Raw genomic sequence first — 8,591 nt, forward strand, 5'->3', positions numbered from 1 at the left:
AAATCCTCTGCCTTCGGCTCAGGTCATGATCCCAGGGTCCTGGGATCAAGGCCCTCGTTGGGCTCTCTGCTCAGCGGGGAGCCTGCTTCCCTTCCTCTCTCTCTGCCTGCCTCTCTGCCTACTTGTGATCTCTGTCTGCCAAATAAAATCTTTAAAAAAAATAACATCCAGGCAAAGCCCTCTCTAAGGCCTGACATGGGAGAGGGTGATGTTTAGGACCAACTGCTGAGGGCAGAGAAGAACTGGGTTTCTTGTTTGTTTGTTTGTTTGTTTTGTTAACTAGGTGTGTACCAGGGCATGAAGAGGGGGAAAACTGGAACACCATCCAAGGGGTTCTCTTTCCTTTGAGACGAATTTTACCTTTACATTGTCTCTGCTAATATTGAAAGTCTAAATTCTCTAGATTCTAGTTAAGCAGCACCAAAACAACTCTCCACCTCAGTTTTTTAAAAAAGATTTTATTTATTTATCTGAGAGAGAGAGAGAAAGAAAGAAAGAGAGTACACGAGCCAGGGAGAGAGGCAGAGAGAGACAGAGAAGCTGACTCCTGGCTGAGCAGAGAGCCCAATGCTGGGCTCGATCCCAGGGCCCTGGGATCATGACCTGAGCCAAAGGCAGACACTTAACTGACTGAGTCTCCCAGGCACCCCTCTCCAGCTCAATTTTTTAAACCAAGTTAAAAATAAATTTAACTGGCAAGTTTCATTTGGAAATATTTATAAATATGTGTATTTACACATGTTAGTATATACATGTATATTTCCTTGCTCTGTCATTTAGAGAACCTAGAAGCAATAACACGCTAATAACAAAGAGTACAGGTAGCATGCAGATCTGGCTTTCTAATACTATTCTCCAGTAAAAGGAACCAGAGCTCTCTGGAGAAATGGCTCATTCCAGAACTGGGGCAAGAAACATTCAAGATGATACTAAAGTTCTTACAGGCACCAGAAAGTAAGAAGGTACTCCAAAGAGATGAAGGGAAGCAGGTAGGGAAGGATGGAGGGGGAGAAGGATCAAGATGGCAGAATAGGTCGTTCCTGACTTCAGTCTGCCTCACGAAAAGACCGATTGGGAACTATCCATAATCAAGATTACCTTTTTGAAAATTCCAGAACCTGGAAGTGAGGCTGAAGCATCCCTTTGGATCAGAGAGAGCAAGAAAAACTGTCTTAGAAGGGTAAGGGGAAAGGATGCCTTTTGACTGCATCCTCCCAGAACGGTCCAGTGTGGCACTAAGAGGGTCCCCTTGGGCCTATGTTTTCTCCACTGGGAAAAAGAGAGTCCAGGGCAGACATCCAGCTTCTCCAGCATTGCAGAATGCACCCTGGGAGGCCCACTTGGATCTTGCCCCACAAGGATCACAGGGGGGAATTGGCGAGACTGGACTATTGGGGATTAAATAGAGGGGGTGGAACTTACAGAAATGAGCCTACAGATCTTGACAGACCATATTTTTATTAGCAGCAGTACTCAAGCAGAGATCACAGCCAGTGCCTCCGCCTACGTGCAGAGCCAAACCACTGTATCTAATTGGCCAGAGAGCTCAGTTGACAGTCTGCCTGGTTGGGGTCCCAAGCTAATAGTCAGTAGCAGCCACAGAGCTCATCTTAGAGCTGTGTTCAGGCAGAGAGCTAAGTCAGAATCTGTGTACAGGGTGCCTGGGTGGCTCAGTGTGTTAAACCTCTGCCTTTGGCTCAGGTCATGATCTCAGGGTCCTAGGATCGAGCCCCACATCAGGCTCTCTGCTCAGCGGGAAGCCTGCTTCTCCCTCTCCCACTCCCCCTGCTTGTGTTCTCTCTCTCTCTCTCTCTCTCTCTCTCTCGCTGTCAAATAAATAAATAAATAAAACTCTTTTTAAAAATTTAAAAAAGAAAAAGAAAAAGAAGTTGTGTACAACAGCAGAGTATAGTCTCCAGCCCTGCCCAACCAGAAAGCTTGGCCAGACAACCCAGGCAGCCATGAAGCTGAAGTGATTTGTTCATCATGTAATGTCCTTCTTTGTCTCTTGTGATAGGTTTTGACTTAAAGTCTATTCTGCCTAATATTAGTATAGCCAAGCTTATCTTTCATCTTAATTTTTTTATTATGTTCCGTTAGCCAGCATACAGTACATCATTAGTTTTTGATGTAGTGTTCCATGACTCATTAGTTGCATATAACACCCAGAGCTCATCATAACACGTGCTCTCCTTAACGCCCATCCCGGTTACCCCATCTCCCCATCCCCCTCCCCTCTGTAACCCTCAGTTTGTTTCCCAGGATCCAGAGTCTCTCATGGTTTGTCTCCTTTTCGTTTTTGCTTAATATTTGCATGGAATATCTTTTTCCATCCCTTCATTTTCAGCCTATTTATGCCGTGAAATCTAAAGCAAGTCTCTTGCAGACAACATATAGTTGGACCTATTTTTTAAATCCATTCAGCCACTCTATGGCTTTTGATTGGGAAATTTAATCTGTTTACATTTAAACTATACATAGGGAAGGATCTACTATGTTCACTATGTTCATTGTTTACCATCTGTCTTATAATTCATCCTTCTTTTCTCTCGTGCTGTCTTCCTTTGTGTTTCATTAATTTTTTGTGTTAATTATCTTGGTATCCTTTTTTGTGTGTATAACTTCTATAGGTATTTTCATTGTGACTATCATGGGGCTTACATAAATAGTCTTGTTGTAATAACAGTCTATTATAAGCTGATAACAACTTAACTTCAATTGCATACAAAAACTCTATATTTTTACTCTCTCCCTACACTTTACGTTATTGATGTCACAACTTATATGTATTTATGTTGTACATTTACTTACATTTATTATTTATATTGTCCATTTATATTATCCATTAACATACTTTTATAGTTATAGTTGTTTTTAATAATTTCATCTTTAACTTTTATACTTGAATTAAAAGTGATTTATTCACCACTGTTACAGTAATACATTGCATTTGTCTATACAAGTGAGTTACACTTTCACTTGCTATTGTGTTGCCATTTAGATCATCCTATTTCAACATGAACTCCCTTTAGAATTTCTTATAAGGCAAGTCTAGTGGTAATGAATTCCCCCAGCTTTTACTAGTCTGGGAAAGTCTTTATCTCTCTTTCATTTCTGAATGACAGTTTTGCTGGATACAGTATTTTGGCTGGCACATTTTTTAAAATTTCAGCACTTTGAACATATCATCCCACTCCTTTCTGACCTGCAAGGTTTCTTTTTTTTTTTTAAATAAAGACTTTTATTTATTTATTTGACAGAGATCACAAGTAGGCAGAGAGGCAGGTAGAGAGAGAAGGAGGGGAAGCAGGCTCCATGCTGAGCAGAGAGCCCAATGTGGGGCTCGATCCCAGGACCCTGGGATCATGACCTGAGCCAAAGGCAGAGGATTTAACCCACTGAGCCACCCAGGTGCCCCTGGCCTGCAAGGTTTCTGAGAAACCCACTGACAGTCTCATGGGCATTCCCTGGTTCATGACACTTTTTTCTTGCTGCTTTGAAAATTCTCTCTTTGTCTTTGACTTTTGACAGTTTCATTGTAATCTGTCTCAGTGTGGTTTCTTTGGATTCACCTTATTTAGAAATTTTGGGGCTTCCTGGATCAGGATGTTCATTTCTTTCCTCAGACTTGGAGAGTTTTCAGCTATTGTTTCTTTAAATAATCTTTCGGGTCCTTTCTCTCTCTCTTCTCCTTCTGAGAGTCCCATAATGCATATATTGGTCCAACTGATGGTGATCCATAAGTCCCTTAAATTTTCTTCATTCTTTTTTCTTTTTGCTGCCTATCTGGTTAATTTCAAATTACTTGTCTTCGAGTTGATGATTCATTCTTCTGCTTAATCTACTCCACTGTAGAATCTTTACTGAATTTTTCAGTTTAGTTATTGGATTCTTCAGTTCCAAGATATCTGTTTGGTTCTTTTTAAACTTTCTATTTCTTTGTTTCAATTTTAACTTTGTACATATATTTTTCTCCTTAGTTCATTAAGCATTTTTGTGGTAGTTATTTTAAATTTTCTGTCAGTTACTTTTATATCTTTGTTTCATTAAAGTCAGTTTCCAGAGTTATATCTTTTTCCTTCGTGTGGATCATTTCCCCTGTTTCTTCACATTTCTTGACTTTTTGTGTTGGTATCTACACATTGGGAAAAAATCCTACCTCTCCCACTCTTCATAAATTGGCCTCTTACAGTAGAAAACCTTTACCAATCAGCCTAATAAGTGATTCTGTGAGACCATCAAAACTTTGTGCTAGTCCAAACCACTGTCTTTGCTCTAGAGCATGTCAGGTCTGTCCCATCAGTGCTCTGAGACCGGTGAGCCTAAAGCCAGTCCTGTGGGTAGCACTCAGAGAAGTTGGAACGTTGGATGTGCAATCCAACTCTATCCCTCCCCATTGACAGCTGAGAATTGGGGGTTTTCTTTCACTCTTTTGTGCTGGGTGGAAGAGCTGTGGCAAGTACTTGTGTGCTAGTTCAAACCACTGTTTTTGTTGTCAGTGACCCAGGGCATTTAGAATACACTGGGTCCTGTCATCACTCTGAGACAGGTGAGACAGAAGCCAGTCTCTCAGGCAGCCACCAGGAAAGTTGTAATGATTGACATTCATTGCAACTCTTTCCCTTCTCAGAGAGAAGGTGAAAGTTGGAGAGGTTTGTCCATGCGCTCTGTGCTGAGCAGGGGGAGGAGCTGTGGTGAGTGCCCACATGATAATTCAAACAGCTGCCTTTGTTATCTGTAGCCTAGCATATGCCAGGTCCTACAGCGCTCTGAGAAAGGTGAGACAGAAGCCAGTCCCTCAGGCAGTACCTGGAAAAACTAGGATGTTAGATACACTGTCCAATTCTTTCCTTGCCTAAGGAGAAGCTGGGAATGGTTTGGGGTTTTTTGGGGGGGGATGGGTTTTTAGCCTGCTCATTCTGATGAAGCTGAGGAAAGGAACTGTAAGTGCCCACACACTAGTCCACCCGCCTCCATTGTTCCCTGTAGCCTCCTGGGATCTAGCATGTGCTGGGTCCAGTCAGCACTCCAAGACAGGAGAGACAGGAACCACTTTCTTGGGTAACATCCAGAAAAGCTAGAATGCTGGATGTGTGGACCAACTCTTTCACTCCTCAGAAACAGGAGTTTTTTTGCCCACTTTCTCTGGGCTGAGCTGGGGTGATGAGCTGTGGCAAGTGGTCACACATTAGTTCAAACCACCATCTTTCTTCTCTGTACTCCCTATGGGTTTAGCACATCAAGCTCTGTCAGTGTTCTGAGACATGTGAGAAAGAAGCCAGTTCGTTGGGCAGCGCCCAGAAGAGTTGGAACACCTGATGCACAGTCCAGCTCTTTCCCTCCCCAGGAAGACTGGGACCTGGGAGTTTCTCCCAATCATATGTTGCTGTCCTGGGGACTACAGTGAGCAGGTGTCTCACATTTTCCTACCAGTTTTAATGTGGCTGGTTTTGTATTTGCCTGGGGTGCAGGAGCCTCTCAGCTAGTTTCTGGATTTCTCACAGAGGGCAGATCCATGGAGATAAAGAGTGTTAAGGGTTTCCTATTCTGCCATCTTGCTGACATCTTTTTGTAAGATCATCTTTGTATCCTGTGACTTGCAAACTTGGCTTTTAGTTGTAGGAGATTTTGTGTAGATTCCTTGAAAATTTCTTTTTTTTTTTGATTTTTATTATTTATTTATTTGACAGAGAGAGATCACAAGTAGACGGAGAGGCAGGCGGAGGAGGGGGGGAAGCAGGCTCCCCACTGAGCAGAGAGCCCGATGCGGGACTCGATCCCAGGACCCTGAGATCATGACCTGAGCCAAAGGCAGCGGCCCAACCCACTGAGCCACCCAGGCGCCCCTCCTTGAAAATTTCTATGTAGATTATCACATCAACTACAGAGATATTTTCCTTTTCCAATTTGTAGGCCTTATATTGTCTCTTCTGGCATTATTGAGCAGGGTACGTCTTCCATTACCATGCTGAATAAGAGTTATAATTATTCTCAATCTTTGGGGATAGCATTCTCTCATTATTTTAGTAACGTTAGCTACAGTTTTGTAGTTGCTCTGCATCAAGTTAAGGAAGTTGTCCCCATTTTTTATTTGTTGAGTTTTTATCAGAAGTAAGTTGAATTCAGGGGCGCCTGGGTGGTTCTGTCAGTTAAGCATCTGCCCTGGGTGCAGATCATGATCCCAGGGTCCTGGGATCAAGCCCTATATTCAGCTTCCTGCTGAGCCAGGTTTCTCCCTCTACCTCTGTTCTTCCTCCCTGCTCATGTTCTCTCCCTCAAATACATAAATAGATAAAATCTTTTAAAAAAAGAAGTTGAGCTCTGTGAAATGCTTTTACTATATCAATTTGTATGACTTTTCCCCAATGTGTTGATGTGATGGATCACATTGATTTTTGAAGGCTGAGCTCACCTTGAATCCCTAAAATAAACCCTATGTGGCAAAGGTATATATTTCTATCTTTATATAGTGCTGAATTCTATTTTCCAAAGTTTTGTTAAGGATTTTTACATCTATATTCGGGAGGGATATCAGTCTTTACTTTTCATTTTTTTGGTCTGGTTTTGATATCAGATTAATATTAGTTTTCTACCCTGATTTGAGAAGTGTTCCTTTCTCTTCTATTTCTGGAAGAGACTGTGAAGAATTACTATTGATTTTTTTTAATGTATAGTAGAATTCTCAAGAATTCTTGATTCTCAAGAAACCAACTGACTCTGAACATCTTTTTTGTGAGTTTTAAATTATGAATTTAATCTCAATAATTATAGTGCTATTCAAGTTACCTTTTTCATATTGGATAAGTTGTGGTAGGTTATTTTTTTTTTCTGAGAACTTCATCTATTTCATCTTGAATGTCAAATGTACGTGTTTGTAATTGTATTATCCTTTTAATGTTTGTAGGTTCTCTACTGACATCTCCTCTTTCATTCCAGATTTTGGCAAGTTTTTTGTCTTTAGATCCAAGTCTGGGATACATATGTCAGCAGGAAAATCCAGAGAACTCACTACCATGTCATTCTTCACATCCCAAAGTCCCTAGCTGGTCTGTCTTCTGCTCTCCACCTTTCCATGTCTTCTTACATTTATTTTTATAATCAATGTCCAGGGATTTTAGATGATGTTAGCAGAAGGAATAGGGAAAAGTACATCCATTTCATCTTTATCTTTCTAGAAATGGAAATCCACCTTGGTGGTTTTGAGTAAAGGAGCAATAATGTCTGCTTTGTGTTTTAGAAATGTCACTCTTGTCACAGCAAAGAATTGGTTAGAGGAGAGTAAGAATCAAGGTCAGAAGACCAGGCAGAATGCTCCTGCAGGACTCAATGAAGAGGGTCAGCAAGGATCCAAATTAGAGATTTGGCAGTAGGGCAAGTCTCTTCTCCTCTCCTATGAGTCATAATTTAGCAGTGTTCTCCAGAAACATAGTGTCCTCTCCTACCCAACTCTGTGGTTTCCACTGCCTCTGGGATCTAGCCCAGGAATGTGGATTTTGTATAAGCTCCACAGGTGATTCTGATGTATAGCTAGGGTTTGGACCTGCCTCAGTCAGTTCAGGCTGCTGTAACAAAATGCCACAGACTGGGTGGCTTTAATCAACAGACATGTTCCCACAGTTCTAGAGGCCGGAAAATCCACGATCAAGATGCTGGCAGCGTTGGAGGAGTCAAGATGGCGGAGAAGTAGCAGCTGAGACTACTTCAGGTAGCGGGAGATCAGCTAGATAGCTTAGCTAAAGATTGCAAACACCTACAAATCCAACGGGAGATCGAAGAGAAGAACAGCAACTCTAGAAACAGAAAATCAACCACTTTCGGAAAGGTAGGACTGGCGGAGAAGTGAATCCAAAGCGATGGGAAGATAGACCGCGGGGGGAGGGGCCGGCTCCCGGCAAGCGGCGGAGCAACGGAGCACAAAATCGGGACTTTTAAAAGTCTGTTCCGCTGAGGGACATCGCTCCAGAGGCTTAAATGGGGTGAAGCCCACGCAGGGTCAGCGCGGCCTCAGGTCCCGCAGGGTCACAGAAGGATCGGGGGTGTCTGAGTGTCGCAGAGCTTGCAGGTATTAGAACAGGGAAGCCGGCTACAGAGACAGAGCCGAGGAGTGACTCTCAGCTCGGGGTTACCTTGAACCGATCACAGGCTCGGTCAGCTCGGAGCGCGGCCGGAGGCAGGGTGACGGGAGTAAATCGGCGCTGTTCTCTGAGGGCGCACCGAGGAGTGGGGCCCCGGGCTCTCAGCTCCTCCGGGCCGGACACCGGGAGGCCGCCATCTTCATTCCCGCCCTCCGGACTCTACGGAAAGCGCTCAGGGAACAAAAGCTCCCGAAAGCGAACCCGAGCGGATTACTCAGCCCGGCCCCGGGTAAGGGCGGTGCAACTCCGCCCGGGGCAAAGACACTTGAGAATCACTACAACAGGCCCCTCCCGCAGAAGATCAACAAGAAGCCCAGCCAGGACCAAGTTCACCTACCAAGGAGTGCACTTTCAATACCAAGGAGAGCAGTGGAATTCCAGAGGAGGAGAAAGCAAAGCACGGAACTCATGGCTTTCTCCCCATGATTCTTTAGCCTTGCAGTTAATTTAATTTTT

The sequence above is a fragment of the Enhydra lutris genome, unplaced genomic scaffold (assembly GCF_002288905.1).
Source record: "Enhydra lutris kenyoni isolate GAN:26980312 unplaced genomic scaffold, ASM228890v2 scaffoldscaffold65, whole genome shotgun sequence".
NCBI lineage: Eukaryota > Metazoa > Chordata > Mammalia > Carnivora > Mustelidae > Enhydra > Enhydra lutris.